At 56.7% G+C, this 19619-nt stretch overlaps 1 long non-coding RNA gene across 1 annotated transcript in view; it reads left to right on the top strand.

Annotated features, from left to right (window-relative positions):
- The first annotated feature begins 9836 nt into the window (after window positions 1-9836).
- LOC118022758 overlaps window positions 9837-19619 on the top strand; it is a 19055-nt gene continuing 9272 nt past the window's right edge. Inside the window, exons 1-2 of the long non-coding RNA XR_004682562.1 lie at window positions 9837-10109; window positions 18207-19511. This is a non-coding gene — a long non-coding RNA (uncharacterized LOC118022758). The remainder of the gene's footprint in view (window positions 10110-18206; window positions 19512-19619) is intronic.

Genomic DNA, 19619 nt, shown 5'->3' with positions numbered 1-19619 from the left:
GCCCACTAGACCTCAGAGTTCCCGTCAGCACTGAGATGGGATGATTCTGTGACTCATTCTCCCAGCAGCTATACTGGGAATCGGTTGCTGAGGTGGACAGGTCCTCCTCCACTGAGGCGGTACCTTGAGACAGCCTTCTCTGGACGGTGGGTGGAGAGGGTTTCAGACTTGATTCTCTTTTCCTTTCATTCATCTGCCTTTTTGTTCGTGTTCTGCTTCTTGGGAGGAGGGTCTTTTTATGAACAGGATATCACAAAATGGCAGGTGGGGCATCCCGTCCTGCAACTATTTTGAGGATGAGCAGGGTGGGCACAGGCAATGCCAAAGTCACTCATACAGCTTTGAGGCGAATGTGCTAGCCAAGAAGCGACAGCATGTGACACCAGGAGAGCCCAGGGAAAGTCAAACACCCCCCAGGGGCCCTGGGGGCAGGTGCTGTGCTGACTTTGGCACCTGTAGTCTGGTGGTAAAGAGGGGCAGATGGTCCCTTGTAGCAGCAGGTGGGAAGCATGGGTTGGGAAGCATGGGTGGACGGCTTGGGGTGGGCACAGAGGGTAAGTGCAGGACCCAAGACAGCTCTCTGAATGCTGTCTGCTAGTTGACGCATAAAAAGGGAGGGAAGACCCTTCCAGCCCGGGGAGAGGATGAGGTGAAACCACGGAGGTGGCAGGGCCCCCAAGCAGGCTGAGGGGTTTCCAGTGGTTCATCGTGACTAGAGTAGCAAAGGGGAGGCCAGGAGCTGTGGAACATCAGTCTGGGCTAAGCAAGGACCAAGCCAAGGGACGTGGTGTTCTGGGGGGGCTTCGCTTTACTTGGTAGGAGACAAGAGCCCTCCACTGACTTCAGGCAGGAAGCGATGCCACCTGCCTTTCAGCACAGCTGTTCCTATAGCCGCGGCCTGGGTGGGAAGGGGGCGGGAGAGGACGGGATGGTTTGGGAGAGAGAGCTATGAGGTGGGGCCCTGGGACCCTGGAGCTGAATGGGGAAGCATTCTCACATGGCAATAAACCGGTTGTGGGGTTAGAGACCTTTGGGGGTCCCTCAGTGGTAAAGGTGAGCCTGCGGGCTCCGGGCCCGGGGTATGGCTCGGAGGCAGACTGTAGTCAGTGAGTGACTCGCCCCAGATCCCAGAGCTGCCGGTAATAGGGCTGCTGCTCCAACCTGGCTCTCCCTGACCCCATGAATTGTGATGTTTTCCACCTAGTCCGCATGTTCTACCATGTTTCACTTGTAAAGTTCAGCTACACACACGCACATGCACACGCATGCAGGGCTATGTCTAATAGTCAGGAGTCAACCCTTTTTGCATCAGTGAAGGACTTGCTTGAGGTGACAGCTCATGACCAGCGTCACCCAGTGGGCGGGGGAGTGTCCCCGGGAAGGGGAAGGGGAGGGGCGGGGTCATCTCACACTTTAAGGCAGGACATGGTTGAGTTTTTCTGGGCAAGGGATCATGAGTCAATCTCCACTGTCCCAGCTATACAGTGGAAGGGGAGGCTGGGGCTCCGAGTCTCACGGAGCTGAGGGTGTGAGCCGGGTGGGATCAGGTCACATGGCTGTCACAGGCCCGGCAGCGGCAGGTACTCCGGAGGTGGCAGGGTTCATCAGCAGCCGCCACCTACTGTCATGGTCACTGTCGTCTGCATCATCACCGTCATTAGCCCCCCTGCCTTCTTGCTTGCCCAGCCTGTCCAGGCCGTCTGTGCGAAGCTGGGGACAGTGACTGGGGAGAGCAGTGATGAATACAAATCGCTCCCTGAGCACCTTGGAGCCTGTCCCTGGCATCGCGGCCCGCGGCGCTAACCAGCCTCACTGCTTCGTGAGGAGCTGCCGTCGGGCCCCCGGGAGACGGGGGGCTTGATGAAGACAGACGATGGCCTGCGCCCGCTGGGCCTGCGCCTGGGGTAGCGCTGAGCTACAGCGGGGCCGGGTGCTCAGCCAGAGCGCCGCTCTCCGCCAGAGCCCGCTAACTGGGGGCAGGTGCTAAGTGCAATTTAAATAAAATGTTGAGTTAATAAGGACCGTTGACAAGGATGTTACAAGTCCCCTGTCCAAGTTTTCAACAGGGATTTGAAGGCACGTGGGGGCCCAAGGAAAGTGTGACTTAATTTCTTAAGGTTTTCTTCGAAACCAAGTAAAATTATTTTAAAGCTTATTTATCTTCACCTTTGTGATTTAAACATGAGAGTCAGAAGTCCAACAGACATGTCTCCCTGATGCTCATGATAGCTGACATCACTTCAGTATGTGAAGTGCTTAGTGGGGGGCTGTCTGCTCACCTTTTGAGGGATCACCCCTGAGTGAACAGAGATACCTAGGCTTGAACAGCAAAATCAGGGCCCATGGGTCCCCGAATTGAGCCTGACTTTTCTCCAATAGCCCATGCCCGGAGGCTGTGCCCCAGGAATAAGAGGACAGAGGTAAGGTCCACACTGGTCCTGTGCACATATCCTTAGGCTCAGAAACTTAAGCTTTGGTACTTAAAAGAAAATCTGAGCCCCCAAGACTCCTGTCAGACCAGCAGGTGTGGTGCAGCCCCACTGGGGTGCAGGTGAAGGGCACTGCCCCAGTAGCTGCCCCTCTGCGCAGGCCTCTCTCAGCCCTCTACTCCCATGACTCCACCCCAGTGGCCACACCCCTGCTCATCCTGCTCTGGGACACAGGAAGTCACCACAGGTCGGCTCTCCCCGTTCCTTGACTCGGCCTCAGGCCCTCCGGTGCCTCGGTCTCCCCCCTACCGCATCTCCTCCTGCCTGGAGCCTGCGGGGGGCTGCCCATCTTCCCTCTGACTGGCACCTTCCGAGCCCACCCCTCCCTTCCTCACTATTCCACTGGATTAAAAACTCCACTTCCATTTCCGGAAACCACTTGATAGTCCAGGAATTTGAATGTGTTTCCCAAGAAGGCAGGAGTCAATTCAAGAGGCTCCCTGGGGGGCTGAGCCCTCGCCAGTGGGGCCCTTGCTGGGGGGGCTGACTAAAGGTGGGGGTCAGGGCAGTTTGATGCCCCACCTGGGTGGTGGCAGATTTCTGAGGTTTTAGAACAAGTGTTGTCACTCCCTGAGCGGCAGTGGGGAGTGGTGGGTGTTAGGTCCAGCGGAGCTGAGGGCGAGTCCCAGATATGCCGTCTGCTATTTGTATCACTTGGGATGAGCTGTCTAGTCTCTCCAAGCTGTTTCTGCACAGACCTGAGTCAGCCTCAGTAGGAATTGAATTTATTGGAAGAGACCAGGTGGCTGACAGAGAAGCTTGGCGCAAAGGCTTGGGGAACAGGCAGGAATCAAGGCAGATGCGACAACCAAGGTCAGCTTGAAGGATGGGGACCCATGCCCCTGCGGCTACCACACCAGCCCCACTGCCCTGGGCTGCCACCTCTGCCCTTGAACCCTGGTGGAGCTCACTGCTGGATGATAGAGTTTAGGAGATGGAGCCGCGTGGGTTCAGGGGACAGAAAGATGGATGGGCCTCCCTATCCTGCTTAGTTTCTGTCCTGGGGTCTGCGCCCTATGTCCCCCAGACACACCAAGGTCAGTTCTCCAAGCATGGAAAGACGTTCACAGGCTTGGCAGCCAACAAAGAGAACAAGGAGCAGCCCAGTGCCAATTCATCTGCTTTCTGGGGAATCCTAGGGATTAAAGATAAGGCCTATTAAGTTCTTGATGCCCAAGAAGGCCCCTACCTGAGTAATTACAGGCCCTGCCTCTGGGAGCTAGCTTCTCTATAGCCATGACCAACTTCCTCATGCTGAGTCTCACTACCAAGTGAGGAGAACTCGGATAGTCCCAGAGAGGATCCCCTGGGGCAGGCGGTCTTGGCTTACCCACCTGGCTCGGGCCCTGAATGCCTAATGCCTGAATCAGAGAGGAGAGGAAGAGGCTGATTAATTGATTGACTTTCATGTCACAAACTCGAGGGGAAGAGGAGGGAGTTAGTTGTCTAGGAGATTAATTTGGGGATCTTTGGAGATGATAGGGAGAAAGGCATTAGTCTTTTGCTTTTAATCAGCATTTCTACGGAGAAAATCAGAGTCTGTTACTGGACATCCTGCTGATTTGGGAGCCATAGTCCTAGCTGCCCCAGAAGCAGGATCAAAGCTACCGTTTGCCTTGCTCGACCAAAGATTTGAGGGAAATGCCAAGTGCCAAAAATACGGTCTTCAAGGTCAGATAGATGACATGGGTTGGAGGTCTGCCTCCCCTCCTTACCAGCTGTGGGTTCTATTTGACTTTTCCAAGCCTCAGTGGCTTCTCTTCAAATGGCACTCTGGGTCCATTGCTCAGGGACATGATGAGCATAAAACAAAATAATTTTTGCAGACCTCTTGGTACAAAGGTTGGCAAACTTTCCCTGTCAAGGGCCAGGTAGTAAATATTTTAGGCTTTGTGGGTCACAAGGTCTCTGTTGCAACTACTTGGCTCTGCTGCTGTGACCTGAAAGCAGACACAGGCAAAATGTAAGTGAATGGACACAGTTGTGTTCCAATAAAACTTTATTGATACGCAGGCAGAAGGTTGGATTTTGCCTGCAGGTTTGAGTTGGCAGAATCTGTCCTAGAAAATAGAAGGTACTCAATAAACATGAGATTCTTTCTGTCAGAGGAAGTTGGCTTGAATAACAAAGAAATTGAGGAACATGTTCAACAAAAGTTGTCATTGACAGCAGTCCGAAGGAAGAGAGCTGGGCTCAGAAGGTCTCCTCAGACAGTTATTGGATTGTACCGTAAACATCTGCTCTGGCACACCACACTCACCATGGCAATACCCCATCTGCTGCAGGGATCCAGAGGGAGTTCTGGAGAGTGTCCTGGGCCACTAGATGGTGGCTGGCCACATGGGTACATTGAGTTGGACCCTATAGTTGTGGGCCATTACTGACCATCACTCCAAACTGGTTGGCAGATGCCTCTGACCAGAGGACAGTGGGTAAGGCAGGGGCTCTGGGCTGAACCCTTGCAGTGTTTTCTAGTCCCGGCAGTGGCCATGCTAACTCAGGTAAGGTTGTACTCATGTAGCCTCTTGCCTGGTCCACGGAAGATTTGGAGACAGTTCCTGAGCATATGAACTCTCACTGTGCAGGAACTCACGTCAAGCTCGTTCGCTTAGGCAGAAATGATCAGATCTTGACCTTAGTGGCCTCACATTTATAGCCTTTGCTTTGGAGTAAAGCTGGGGGAGAGGACTACGAGCTGGGGGCAAGGTCCAGGAGCTGGAGTGAGGCTGGGGCTAGGTCCCCGGGCTCACATGAACTTGAGTGGGTGTGGGAGGCAAAGGGGGCCATGACTGCTACCTAGGGGTTTATCCCACCCCACGTGCAAGGGTGTGAGCTCAGTCACTCAGATGGTCCCAGGCCCCTACCTTGCACCTGCCTTGTTGGGGACAGGAGCCGAGCAGGGGCCATCGAGGGGGTTGATGCTTTCAAGGGACTCACAGTCTAGAGGGCCCAGAGTCTGGGGAACAGAGAATAATAGTAGAAGCTGTTCAGGGTTACATAGTTTTCCCTTGTATGTTTTGCCATTTTTCATGATTCAGAATCATCCTTGAATTTTAATCTGTTTTTTGAAGGACAGGGATATAGGCCCTCGGAACTGTCCTAAAGTGTTCCAGTGAGTCATGAATATGTCTCAAGCCACATGAGAATATTACCCCCCAGGCCCGTGCCTCCCTTCTGCATGAAAGCAGAGGGCCCCTGAGGACGGAGGGCTGCTGCAGGTGTTCCCAGTGTGTGGCCGGGCTCTGGCAGCCACACCCCCCGTGACCCAGGCACTGAGCCCGGATAGGGACAGCCCCCTTCAGCACTTGGTTAAGCAAGGCCTGCCATCTTCCCTGAGGCACAGCAGACTGTGTCATCCTTTTATCGTGCTCTCACGGGTCTTAGCAATGTGGGCTTCCTCAGCCTGCAGCCCCAGCTGTGCTTTTGACATCCCATTAGCAGAGGGCCGAGAATGGAGGAAGTCTGGTCCCCTCCCTGACGGTTGGCCCCAGAGTCTTCAATTAGCGCATGAGACCAGTGGTCCACGATTTCCGCCAAGTCCTGCTTTGATTTCCCCAGCACAAACAGGGCTTGGGGAGCACTGATAAGGGGCACAGGGGATGGAGCGGAGAGCCCAGCAGCTCTGGAGTACAAGGCCATGGCGGTGCCTGGTGGACATTGCTAATCCCTTAATGAGGGCTTGGTGGCCACTGAGAGCAGGGGCCAGGGAAGTGAGGGATGGAGGAGCACAGACCGGGCTGCCCCGAAACCCCAGGAATGCCTTACATTAACAAACCTAGCCCGCCGGTCAGCTGTTCCCGCCTCTTCCAGATGCTCATGGAAATTTGAGCTAATTATAGACAGAGCAACGTGGCTCTAGAAAGGGAGCCCTTTTTGAAATCTCATGGCCTGCAGTGATAATATTTTAGAGCTGTGACTTTAACATAAACAGTCCAGGGTAGCTGGGCAGGATGAGAATGTGCCGGCCCAGCACGGCCTCCAACCCGTGCCTGCCAGACGGATGTGGGGCCAGGACGGTCCGGCCGTGCGCATGGCCTGCAAGTGATACACCCGCTCGTTCTGGCTGGAGGCTTCACGTTCACCATTTCATCAGCTCTCAAGACAGCCCTGCAAGGCACGTGTCACCGCCCCCCTGTGATAGCTTCGGAAGCCTTGTGTCGGGCCTGTAAAAAACCTGCCAAAGGTTACGGAGCTGACAGGGGCAGAAGTGGGATCTGAACCTAAGACTGTCTGGTTCCCACAATGCACTGAAGGACCACTCTGATGGCACAACTGCTTTGAGTCCGGAGAGCTGTGCTCACCTCAGTTGATGCACCAGGCTGGCTGGGCCCAACCTTGGGAAGACATTGCTCTTGCCTGCTTTGCTGTCCACTGGTCCTGGGCCAGTCCCGACCAGGCCAGTGCTGTGGGTCAAGCCCCATCCTGAGCAGCAGGTGGGTGCTGGCCTCAGTCGCCCACAGGCCCAGGCTCCTTGGTCAGGCCCGCACTCTGGAGCTGGGAGATGGTGCTGCCCGCTGGGTTGCAGTGTGAGCCTTCCCCAGGCCGTAGGAGACCGCCCCACAGCCTTCCTTGGGGCTGGGTCCATTCCCCCAGTCCTGCCCCGTAGTCACCCTGGTACCCACCTTCATTCACACCCGGCATGGATGGAAATATGGCCTGCCCCTCGTCTCTACCCACCTTCCTTCCTGCTACTCTGCCCATTCAGAGGTTAGGTGCTGCTCAGACCCAAGCCCGCTTGGCCCACCTGGACTCTGTACGGGGGCCGCACCCACCCTCCCCGGGCCCGGGGAGCTCCCTCGGCGGTGTCAACGAGGCTGGTGAGGTGTGAGCCGCGCTTCTGAACATCCTCGCCTGGGCTGATGGAAAGATCGAGGCTGGGGTTCCATGGGACAAAACTGTGTGCAGAGCAGAAAAACAGAGCTTGGGAAAGACTTAGGACTCAACTCTCCATTCTCTTAGCCTGCTTTTATTTTTTCATTACCCTTTATGTGTGTGTGTATGGGAGTATATACTATCTTTCTTCTCACCCTCGATCATAAATGCCATGAGAACAGGGACTCTGCTTCCTGCTCTGTCACCAAGTCCTGGGATCGTGTCCCCAGCCTGGTGTACGCTCACTGCTCAGCACAGAGCTGTGGAGGAAAGACCTTCCTCAGAGGTGGGGGGCCTGCACATTGTCATTTAGGGTATGGTGTAAAGTCCCACAGATGTGGGCCGAGGCCCTGGCTTGGGGACACTCGCCCAAAATCACACAGCTTCTAAGTGGGGAGGTGGGATTCAACTCCAGTTCTAGCCATTTTTTATTCCCTTCATTGCATCAAAGTTTCTAGTGACAAGCTTCCGTCTCCTCGGTGAGGCCCCTGACCTCTAGGCTGGGCTGGGGACCAGAGGGAGCTGTGGGTTGGAAGGGTACAAGGGGCAGGGAGGCGGCTCCAGCCCTATGCAGCACCTTGCTGCTTGGCCCAGAGGACTTGCTCCCGATGTGGACACTGGCCCTGGTATGGTGGGGGCATCACCTGACCCTCCCTCGGGGGGTGTGTGCATTGTTTTCACAGGCCCCAGGGGCCTGAGCCAGTGGGGACCCCGCAAAGATGCATCTCAGAGTGTGTTCCCTGTTTCCTGGGGGACGATGGGCTCTCACTGCAGCGTGTGGCTGCTGGGGGTTATAGGTCCTTCTGAGGGGCCCAGCATAGCCTAGAGGTTGGAGGCCTCACTGAGGAGACAGGCCAGCGAGGTGAGGTAAATGCATTAACTTGACAAGTCCTTATGAAGCCCTTATGCTCTTTTAGGCTCTGGGAATATAGTACTGTAGACAATAGACACGAATCCCAGAAATTGGTTAAATGACATTTTAGAGACCCTATGGCCCAGGGGTTAACTGCACAGACCCAGGTCTGAATTCTTGTTCTGTTAACCAGTTGGTCACTTAGGGCAGGGCACTTAGCATCTCTGGGCCTATATTTTCCCCATCTGTGGAAGAAGGATCTTAGTAGTACCTACCTCACGGGATGTGATTCAAATGGATTAATGTGTGGGAAGTACTCAGAGTGGGGTGTGGGCCACAGAAGGACATGGCAACATGTACGTTGTAGTGGAGGGAGGACCCACGGTGGACAACACAAGGGGGTCAAACCCATGCTGTCCGTGGTAAGAGGTGCCAGGGAAGAAACTGCAGGGCGGCGGAGGGGCGTGGGGAGGGTGTGAGTGTGTGTGTCATGGGGGGTAGTCAAGGAGGGCCCCAGATTTGAAGGAGGAGAGGGACAAGGGTGTTTGAGAAATGTGGACAGCACACACACGTTCCTTCAGCATCTGCCTAATGGCACCTGGTCTGTAAGGCTGAGCTGTATCATTTTCTTTCTTCTTTTTCAGTTAAAAAAAATGGAGCTCACACACCTGTCCTGCATCCCACAATCATTTCATGTCCCTTCCGTGGAGACCTCTTTGTGGGGAGAACCGTCCCCATTCTTGCAGGCCACCAGTGAGGCTCAGCTGAGGAGCCACCTCCTCTTGGGATGCTCCCTGCCCCATCAGGGTCAGGGGCTCTGTCACTGGCTGCAAGACCGACGCCTTGTCGTTCTCCCCAGACCCGGAGGGGCCTGGGAGCAGACCCAGGTAGCCATCCTTACTTTGTGCACTGGAGAGCCTCGGTGGGGCTTGTATGATTGTCCCCAAGACATGCACTCTCCCCTGGAGGTATTCAGAGAACACTGGGTCAGTCTACAGGGGCAGAAATGGCTCAGGTCAGGGAGGCAGGCTCACCTTGGGGCGAGAGCTCAACTTTGCCCTTTGCCTTTGTCCCAGGCCGCTCTCAAAGGCTCAGCCCACCGCCGTGGGAATTCCCAGGAGTGCGGGACCACGGGGCCCAGTGGGAGAGGGGCCCCCCGGCTCAGTCAAGATTCCCCTTCCTGCCCCGTCATTGCCACGTCCACGGGCAAGGCACCTCTAAGGCCCCAGTTACCTCCTGCAAGATGCTGCCGCTGGACGTCAGAGAACCCTCGAGACCTTTTCTCTGTCTGATCCCAGAGCCTGTGGCAGTCAGCACTTTCCGCCGCCTCTGCTCAGCCCTGGGAATTAGCAACAGGTGCTTCGAGCAGACCCCCGGAGCCCATCACCAGCATCCCATGGAAAAGAAGGAAAACAATTTGTTTCCTCCTTCCAAAAAATGTGAGGAAAGAAAATAGGCCTCATCTTCGATGTGAGCCAACTCTCTTCAGTTTGATCTGTCTCAAAAGAAGTGAGAAAGTGCAGGGGTTTCCCCCTGGGTAGGAGTGAAGCATGACAAGAGCCTGGAAACTTGGCAGGAATGCCCTGGATCGCAGCTCTGGCATCAGGCCCACTTGGCAGAGGACCAGGGAGAAGATTTCCCGTTGTCCCGACACAATTCCCTCGGCCCAGAGGAGCAGGCACACATGTGGGGGCGGTGCACGTGGGAATCAAGCCTGCCAGGGAGACGCTACCCACCCCCACTGGCCCTCAAGTCCATGGACACTCTCCAGCATTTACTGAGCACCGCGGGGTGCACGGCACTCACCGGGGGCACTTCGTACAGCGACGTGCAACCCCGGAGGAGCAAAGCCCCGATCCTGCCTGGTCACGCCTGCATCACGGAAACAGATCCAGGTGAGCACACTCACCTGCGAAGTGACCACCATCACTCCAGTGGCCTCTGGGTCCCTTCCCACTTCAGAATCCCAGGTCTTCATGTGGAAGGTGGAGCTCCCCGGTGCCCAACAGCTGGATATTAGGGACCATCCAAACGACGGGAGGCACGTTCACTGTTTGCTTCAGATGCCTGGCATCAGGGAAGGGCCCTGCAGAGGTCACTCCACCCTGTTTGAACACAACTGAGCTGTCATGTTCAATCTTTTTCATATTCCTGAGGAAACTGGAACAGATGTGCTGGGCTCCATGTCCAGGGCTGGGGTCTCCTGTGCTTTGTGTGGGAGGGGGTGAGCTTGGGGGGTGGGGGTAGGGGTGCTGGAGCTGCCAGTAGGCTGTCTCCCGTGCATGGGCCCCTGGCAGAACTCGCCATAATCTGGCCATGGGGCCCCCAAATCGGGGCCATGACAGTGAGGCCCCAAGCCCCCGGTCTGCCTGGTGGAGAGGAGCTCCAGATAGAGAGGGAAGACAGCAAGCAAGGGTTTGGGGCAGTGATGAGTGTGGACCCCAGGGCGGGGGGGGGGGGGGGCTGCTACATGGCACGGAACTCCTGGCCCAAGTATGCCCTGCCTGTGATCCTAGGGGAGCTTGAGCATCGCTCGCAACAGTTGTTGCCCCTGGGCATCCTTTCTGATGAGAATGTGCTCCTGATGTGCTCCCTCCACTCTGTTCAGAGAGGAGAGGGCTGTCAGGGCCTTGGTGCCCTGAGTCAGGGGTCTAGACTAAAGCTGCTGATCCAGATCCAGGAGGCTCATCCCCCTCATCTGAGTTGAGGTCAGTGTCACGGACCATTCTGATGCCTCATCGTGGCTTCCAGCTCTCCTTCACGAGACTGAGCATCGAGTGACATGTCTGTGGAAAACTGGTCTGCTTCCTCCACACACGGGCTGGGCAGTGGTGGTGGGCGGGGAGGTTCTTGGCACCACAGTATAGACGGGACTTTAATCTCTTGGCGTATATCCCCACAGGGCACGCGTGGGAGCATGGGAGCCTGGGGAGGTCTGGGAGATGGGGAGTAGGAGAGATACTGTGGACCGCCGTGGAAGGTAGAGCCCTGTCACTGTGGGTGGTACGGGGCTCTCACACCCCATTCAAAATCCCCGACCACTGACCGGCACGTCTTCCTGGAGAGGCGGGTGACCCTTACCCTTTGCTGGGCACACGCTCCTGGGCTCGGCCCCTTGTTAGCCGAGAGAGCAGGAACCCCATTGCTCTGGGGTCCCCTGGGGACCATCTTCTTCGGCCTTTCCAGGCTCTTCCTGGTCACTCTGGTTGTGTTGACCTGTGCATTTTCGCTCCACATCCTGGGAGACAGCCACCAGTAGACCTGGCCACAGCATGGCACAGCACTCCTTCCAGAACCTGTTCAATCCTTTGTCTCATGCTTGCCTTGTTTTCTCTTATTCCCACTGCTTTCTCCCCAGGGCCCTTCTACATCCCCACCCCTGCCCTGGCCTCAGGCTCTCCACTGGTTAATGCTCTACTTACCACGATGAGGGGGCAGAAGGGTGGGTCTTCCCAGAGCTAAGATTCCATGACAGCTAAGAACAGTCCTGAAGGAGGAGGGATGGAGTCAGATGAAACGGGGATAGGGTCTCAGCAGAGTGGCCCCAAAGCAAGGAGGAGCCCAGCCACTGACCTTACATTACCTTCAATGGCAGTGTGGGCGGGTGGGGCAGGCTCCGAGGTCTTGAGAATCCACTTCACTCCATGCATACATGTGCCCGCCCACCCATGTGTCCAGGCCTGAAGGGAGGGACCCCTTCAGAGGGGACCTCAGCAGATGACACCCAGCTCTTGACACCTGTGTCCTGAGGCTTCCAGCCACGGAAGGACCATGGCAGTCATGCAAGTAGCAGGGCCTCCATGTGACCTTGGGCTCGGGGAGCATGAGTGGGGGTGAGTGGGGGTGGCCAGGTTCTAGCATGAGTAGGGAACAAAGGGAGGCCACAGATGGCAGGACAGGGGAGTCTCTCTAAAGAGGTCTGGGGGACGAGAAGCCCAGGTCGCTAGTAGGGTCTCTGTGTCCTCTCTCAAAGAGCATCATGGAGGACACCTGTATGTTTCACACCACCCACCCCTTCCAGCCTCCACTGAAAAGGCCCTGCTGATGTCCCCTTGGCCCTACCAGGGGTCTGGGTATGAGGAAGTAAGCCGCTGGGGCTCACACAACCTGTCAGAGGAGCAGAGAGGGCTGGAAGTCCTAGGTTGCCTGGCAGGGTTGGGGGAGTAGAGCTGAGAGGTGGGACTCAGAAGGTCACCTGGGCCAGCAGCTGGGGAAAAGGGTCAGCACAAGTCAGAATATCATTCAGGAGAAGCGGAGTGCCAGCACCTGAGCCTGCAGGCCAAGGGGAGCTGGGCATCGGGTTGAGCAGAGAATATACCCCGTTGCCCCCGCCCCCCCTCAGCCAGAATGGTGCTCCTCAGTGGGAAAGGGAGAGATGAGCCCCCCTCCTGGGGAATGTCTCTGAGCCCTGAGGTAGCTCAAATTTGGGGCAAACAGACTGGGTGGATGGCAGTGCAGGAGAATATGTTAGAAGGGACTTACTGGTACCAGCTGCTAAAGCATTTTCTCCTTAATTTCCACATGGGCCCTCCAAGCTTGTTTCAGCACGGGGGCATGAGGAAACAAGGCAGGAAAAATTCCCATCCCTTGCCTAGGGTCACACAGTGGCTTGGAAGGGGCCTAGTGATGTGGATGTAACTCTGTGCGTTCCCAAGCCCCATGCAGACTGAGGCACCTCTGGACAGTGGAAGGAGGTGGTCTGGGGGCTGCAGGACTCCTTACAAAGGGCCACTGCCAGCCAGGAGCCTGGCCTGTCTGCTGGACAACCCCCTCCCCACCGCTGGAGGTCATGTGGGAAATTTCTGCTTGAGGAGAGCTGCGCAAATGGGCCATTGGGCCCCTGGGTACAAGGCCTTGTTTTCCTGCTGCCTCCTCAAATGGAGAAGGGGCTCTGGGGAAGGGCCTGCCTGGTTCCAGCAGCTCAGGCATGAACAACGGGCCTGTTAGCTGCCCTGTCTCACCCCGGGACATGTAGGCCTGGCAGCCAGCCGCTGCCCTCCTGGAGGACCAGAGCTTTCTGTGAGTGCAATTTCTTTCAAAGGCTCCTCCTGGGAAACTGGGCACTGGGGCCTGTGATCTTTCTGTGCAGACCCCCGAGCTCGGGGCGAGGGTGGGCGTGAGAGTGTCCGGGGAGTGGGTGCTTCTAGATGTGGGGGTCTCCCATCGAGGGCTAAGTGGCTGGGAAGTAGCTGTGACACAGGAGTGGGGAAGAGAAGTGGGGTGTGGTCTGTCCACGGGCATGAGTGGGGAGGGCTGTGTGTGGGGTGTGTCAGGTGGGGTACACCTGTGCAGGGGAGTGGGGTTGTGGAGGTGTCTGTGAGGCTGGAGGTGGGAGGCATTTCAGGAAACGGTCCTGTAGCGCTGTGGGTTGCTTGGAGGGTGGATGTGTGGGGAGTAGAGGCGGGGAAGTCTGTCCTCAGGCTGGTCATACCACCCAAGGTTTAACTGCCACAGTGAGGAGTCTGGGCTTTTTCAGGGAAGGAGGTCCTGGAGGTTTGCGAGCAGGCAATGGAGGCATGTGGACTGTGGGGCTGTGTGTAGGATGGGCGGGTGTGGGAGGGTGCAGAGGTCGGCCGCCTAGTGGGGCCCCGGGGCACTTATTCTGGTGGGGGCCTGAGGATCTGGGCCAGGGCCCAGTAAGGGGATAAGGGGCTAGGGCCAGTTCCCTGGGGTGGGGGACGTTGGAAGGGGACAGAGGACTCTGTGGCAAATTGAAGACAGGGAGCGCAAGCCAGGGGTCGCCCTGGACCAGGTGAGTCTAAGGCAGCGTCTGCATACAGGAGGTGATTTTGAATTTGTTCACTGGGACTGGTCTGTGAGTGGTGCCCGTGGGCAGAGGGAGTCCTCAAGAGAGGGGTCAGTGTGTGTGGGGGGGCGCGTGCGCACACACCCTACGCCTCCTGGTCCCCTCTGTCCCTCTCTGCCACAGGGGACACAGGTTAGTGGCGCTGCATCATGAGCATGACCAGCAGGGGGAGCTGTGCTGCCGAGGGACCTGTGCCCCTCCACCCTCAGCCCCCTCACTACATATTTTTACATTTTTGAGTGTGTGCCCATCTCTGGCATCACTTAGATAGTCATCTAGCCCCAGTCCTAGCTGACAAACTGTCTTCACCTCATCACCTTCTGTGCTAATACCGCAGGATGTCATACCCAGGGCGGCCTGGAGCTCCTGGACCCCTCAGCCCGGCTGGGCCCTGAGGAAGGCACACACAGTCCCTGACGGGAAGGCATCCAGTGCCTGGTGTGAAAATGAAGCCAAAGAAAGGGACGGTGTCCCAGTCCACACAGAACGAGCCAAGGGTAACACGGAGGCCAGGGGGCTTCCCCCAGGGGCTTCTCCCAGAGCCCTGAGTGGGATAGCCAGCGTACGCTGTGTCCTCTGTCCTCACAGGCTCTGTGGCCCCGGGCTTCCCAGCAGGGTGTGGTTGGCTTGGGAGTGGGGAACAGCAGGCTAGGGTGGCAGCTGAGACGGGGAGTGGGGGCCCTTGGAACAGCTGCCGGGACCCTTGGGTCAGACAGTTTCCCCAGAGGGGGCCGCCTTGCTCACTTACATCATTCACTGTACTGTGAACTCATACTGCAGGAAGGGTGCTCTATCAAGGCAAAGATGGGTGCTGGGGAGGCCCAGAGGAGGGGTTCAGTCCAGCCTGAGGGGCTGCACGTTGCCAGGCACAGCTTCCAGTAGAAGGTATGTCTGGACTAGGTTCTGAGGGATGTATAGGAGTCCAGTGGGCCAAGCTCAGTGTTACACACACAGTTTCTGGGCCTGTGTTACACAGGTGGGAGGTGGGACCCAGGCATGTGGGGGCAGGTGGTAGAAGCCTACAGGTCCTCAAGAGCTGAGGTAGCCCAGCCCCCGTGGGGCGCTCAGCCCGCTGTACCCACACACGTTGGATGCCGGGGCCAAAGGCAGACTCTGCGGGAGGGGGTTAACTCTAGGTCGAGGGAGCGGAAGGAGCTCAAAGTTGGTCTTTGCAGCCAGCTGGGGAGGCCCTAAGTCCAGCCCTGGTGCTTCTAGACTCGGTGTTAAGAAAATCAAACTCTCAACTCTGGGCTTTTCCAGGGACAGCCCCACTCTACTGGAGCTGAGAATTCCATTTGTAAAGTAGAATGGAGATGGGGAGGGATAGTTGTGAGGGAATTTAAGGAAGTTACCTAATTTTGTCCCATTTTATCTAGCATGAAGTAATTCATGTTCCTATTTTAGGGGTGATGTGGCAGGTCAGCTGAATTGTCACTTGCCCAGACCACACAGCTATAGCCCAGTGAAGCTGGGGACTGGCCCACGCATGCTTGCCCCTTGCCCCCTGAGGGGCAGCCCCATGCTGGGCTGGCTGTGTGCAGGCAGGAACTTCCTAGGGGGCCGTGGGCCTCGGCCACTGGCAGGGTGTTCTGACCTGCTTGCCTGAGTAGGGACAGAAAGTAGCTCTGTTTAAACCTAAGGAAAGCAACCCAAAGCAAGCATGTCAACCACAGCCGGTCCTCTTGGGGCCCCCTGTGGCTTGGACTGCTTTACTGTCTCAGCTCTGTTTGTGATGGGCCGTGCCGTGTCAGAGGCAAGGAAGGTGGCCCAAGGGTCTGCAGGCCAGGCGAAGGTGACCAGCCAGGAGCAGACAGCAGTGGGCTTCTGCAAGGCGATCTTCCAAGGACCTCTATGGCTCTGGCGGTGGGGCCAGAGCCCGTGACCTAGGCAGGGGTGTAGGACCTGTGAGGAACCCCCGCTGTCCTTCTCAGTGTGGTCAGAAGGTTAGGGGGTGGGTGTTAGGAGACACCCAACACAGGTCATAGAGGTAGTATGCAAGCCGGAGATTTCTGTCAATATATTTTATTTGGCCTACAGAGTGTTTCTCAAAACATGTTTCATGATGTCCCAACATTATCATATAAAAATCCAGATGTGCAGTTTCTCTTGAAGATTTGGAGGATCTGGCCTCCCTGTGTAAAAGGAGAGTGGTTGTCCTGTCTAGCTGCTGAAGGGGTTACCCCAGACCCCACCGCTCTCTGTAGTGTTCCCCGCCACTGTTTATGTTCCCTGCCTGGATCTCTCCAGGCAGCTCTGTTAACACAGCCCCCAACCAGTGATGGGGATGACCTCCATGGACCCTTGGCCCCTTGACCCCGGCTCTCAATATGGCTATGGTCCTATGTGCCCTAGAGAGGAGCATGGGGGATGTGACAGGCACCCAAGGTCAGTGGTCTAGTAGACTGGAAGCGGAGCCAGGAATGAGGGTGGGCAGCAGGGAGAGAGGGTTCCCGCATCCTCAGAGCCAGCGAGTCAGAGGGTTTGGGCTGGGAAGCTGGTGGGAGCAGCCACCGTGGGACCCAGGGGGCTGCAGGCAGCTTGGCGCCTGGCTTCTGTTATGCGGACAGAGAGAAGGCCAGAGCCGATTGGCCCCAGCCACATCGCAGACACAGGAAAACTCTTTCCACCCCGAGGAAGACAAATACAAAGGGCAAAATGAGGCTCCTGAACTCTCCACAAGCTTCCAGACAGACACAAACTTCCAGGACAGACTAAGGACTTCTGAGCCACTGTCGGGGAAGCAGGAATGTGGGGAGGGGGCAGGGAGCAAGCACACACTCTGGGAGGAGCAGGGAGGGCTCTGTGGTGTCAGGACGCAGCCCAGAGGTGGGGCAGGACAGGGCCAGCCCTGGGCAGGTGCAGGCACAGCTGAGCAATGTGGCAGGCCCCACCCTGGCAGGCCCCCCATGGCCTTGGGCACAGAGCAACTGCTTGCCGGGGGGAATGAGCCTGGAGGTGATGGGGTGGGGTGGAGAGGGGGGAGAGAGACAGACAAATACAGACAGAAAGACAGACACTGTTAGAGATGCAGAGACAAGGACAGCACCAGAGACGAAAGACGGAGACAAAGAGATAGTGACAGAGATAAACAGACACAGAGACAAACAGATAGAGAAAGACAGAGAGGGAAGGAGAGGGGAGGGAGACAGAGAGAGACAGTAAGACAGACATAGAGACACAGAGACAGAGACAACAACAGAGACAAAGGGGCAGTGACAGAAACAGAAAGAGAGGAAGACAGAGACAGAGGGGGAGAGACAGAGACAGAGATGGAGAGACAGATTGAGAGACAGGAAGAGAGGCAAGCTGGATGGCTGTGATGGGTGCAGCTGGGCATCTTGGGCTCATGGGCTCCAGCCGGACTTGGGGCCTGCCTGGTGCCCACCCCACTTCCCCACAGAAGCAACCGCCGCAATCCGCTCCCCTCCCTGGCCGGCCTCTGCTGGCTCCTGGCCAGGGCTGGGAGGGTCCTGTGCCGACAACGTTGGCAGATACCAGGTGCTCGAGAACTTGAGTCATGGCTGCTGCCAGGGGGTCCCAGAGTGCCAGGGAAAGCCCTCTGGACGGCCTCAGCCCTCCCGGGGATGTACTGGGAGAGGGGCAGCAAGGCTGGGTGGGCTGCTTGCTGCAGATGGCCAGTAAGGAGGGGGCGAGGCCAGAGCCTTTCTCTCGGCAGCAGGACCCTGCAGGAAGGCCCAGCTGCTTCTGTGAGCCCAGCCCATCGGGAGGGGTCTGTCCCCCAGGACCCATGGACCGGGGCTGCAAAATGTGTCGACGATAAAATCAAAACCATATTTTTCTATGTTGGAAGACGGAGCCGTGATAAATTTGGAAAGTAATACATATCAGGGCTCTACAGACCATTTCCCGGCATCTCCCAGCAGACTGGCTTCCTGCAGCCAGAGCGGCGCACCCCCAAGGGCGTGCGGCCTGGACTGGGGGGCCGTGGCGGTCCGTGAAGGCGGGGCCGCGGTCGGGAACGCCAAGTGCATTTGATTAGAGGCTGGTGATGGGCAGCTTCCAGGGGACGGTTTGGGAGCCCGTAAACAGGCCATGTGGGGGGAAAATGCCCCCGAGGGAGTTGTGGCCAGAGCCAAACTATAGTTATTCACAGTGTGGTTTTCCAGTTGCTTCCAGATCAGCCTTCGCCAGCTGGGATTCTGAGTAAGTTATGCCTCCCCCACAGATCTCAGTTTCCCCAGCTTCTCCAAGATGGTGGTCACCCTTCTCTGACTCCGACATTCTTCTGAGCAAGCAAGGCCATGCCCACGGTTTCCTCGAAGAGAGAACCTCTGTATCGGGTGGTTCCTTCACATCATGACCTGGCCTGAGGAACACGCGGGACCAGACTGAACAGACTCCAGATAGGCTGTGCTCCACCTCTTTTCTGTGGCCTCTGCTGGCTGGAGAGACACATAGAAACCCCTTGTGAGGGAAGCCCCAGTAAGGGAGATCGGGGTGTGTGGGTGCAGAGCCTCTGGGAGGGTGGGGTCTGCGGGCCACCCTGTGTTCGGGCACCGAGCCCACCCTGTACTCCTAACCCCCTGGCCCCTTGCACAGGGTTGTGTCTCCAGTTTGATCTCCTGGTGCTCCTTTTTCTCTCCAGAACCCTCCCTCCCACGGTCAGTGGAGACTCCCTTGTGGTACCCAGTCCTACAGAGGGTCCTATCCTGCGCAGCCCCTGCACGGAAGTCACCTGTGTTTGGGACGCTGGCTCTGCTGGGCCGTGGCCTGAGCACAATCCTGCACTGAGCACCACGTCTGCTCAGAAGTGCTGGACCCGCTCAGGGTTCGACCCACACATCCAGCCCCCTGGGTAAACCAGGCTCTTCTGGGCTCCTCTCCCCTTCCTCATCTCTGTTTAAAAAAGGATGCCTGCGGAGCATGTTTACTTTATGCATTTCCATAACCCCAGCCTTATCTCAAAAGAGACTCCAGGAGACTAGAGAAGGCAGTTTGATGTCAGGATGAGTGACACAGACCTGTCCAACCTACAACACAGCCATGTTGGCCACGCTGGCTGGGGCAGACTCCATGTCCTCACTGTGTGATTGTCACGGGGCACCATCCAGGCAGACGTGCTCACGGGGCAGACCGGGGCCCTCAGGGGGACGTCTCTCAGTCCCCGCTCCTCACTTCACAAAAAGGTAAGGAGAGGGAGGTTCATTTGCACAGGCTCTTACTATTTTTCTGCCTCCACCCCCGGCCCCGGTTCTCTCCAAGCGTCAAAGGACTCCCCAGCCAGAGGACGGGCGTTTCCAGGTTATGCCTTCCTAGACATCTTGGTCCACACAGCTCCACAGCTCTTATGGAAGTGAGAACCACGGGGCCTGCCTGGCGATCCGAGAGGCTGCACAAGACGGCTCACCCAGCCCGGGGAAGAGCTGCCCTGTTAGAATGCAAGGAACCTCGCAAAGGGCTGCTTCGAGTTTACCAGCATTACCAAATCAAAGTGTCTGCACAATAGCGCCGGGGATCCCGGAGAAAGAAGGTGGGTGAGACCCATGTCTCTATCTGCTGAAGCCAGTTATTTTATTTTATTTTATTTTTATTTTATTTATTTATTTATTTATTTATTTATTTATTTATTTATTTATTT

This window comes from Mirounga leonina, unplaced genomic scaffold (genome assembly GCF_011800145.1).
Source record: "Mirounga leonina isolate KUSES-001 unplaced genomic scaffold, KU_Mleo_1.0 Mir_114, whole genome shotgun sequence".
In the NCBI taxonomy this organism is placed as follows: domain Eukaryota; kingdom Metazoa; phylum Chordata; class Mammalia; order Carnivora; family Phocidae; genus Mirounga; species Mirounga leonina.
Note: the sequence above shows the minus strand (reverse complement) of the source record. Positions and strands in the feature narration are given on the sequence as shown.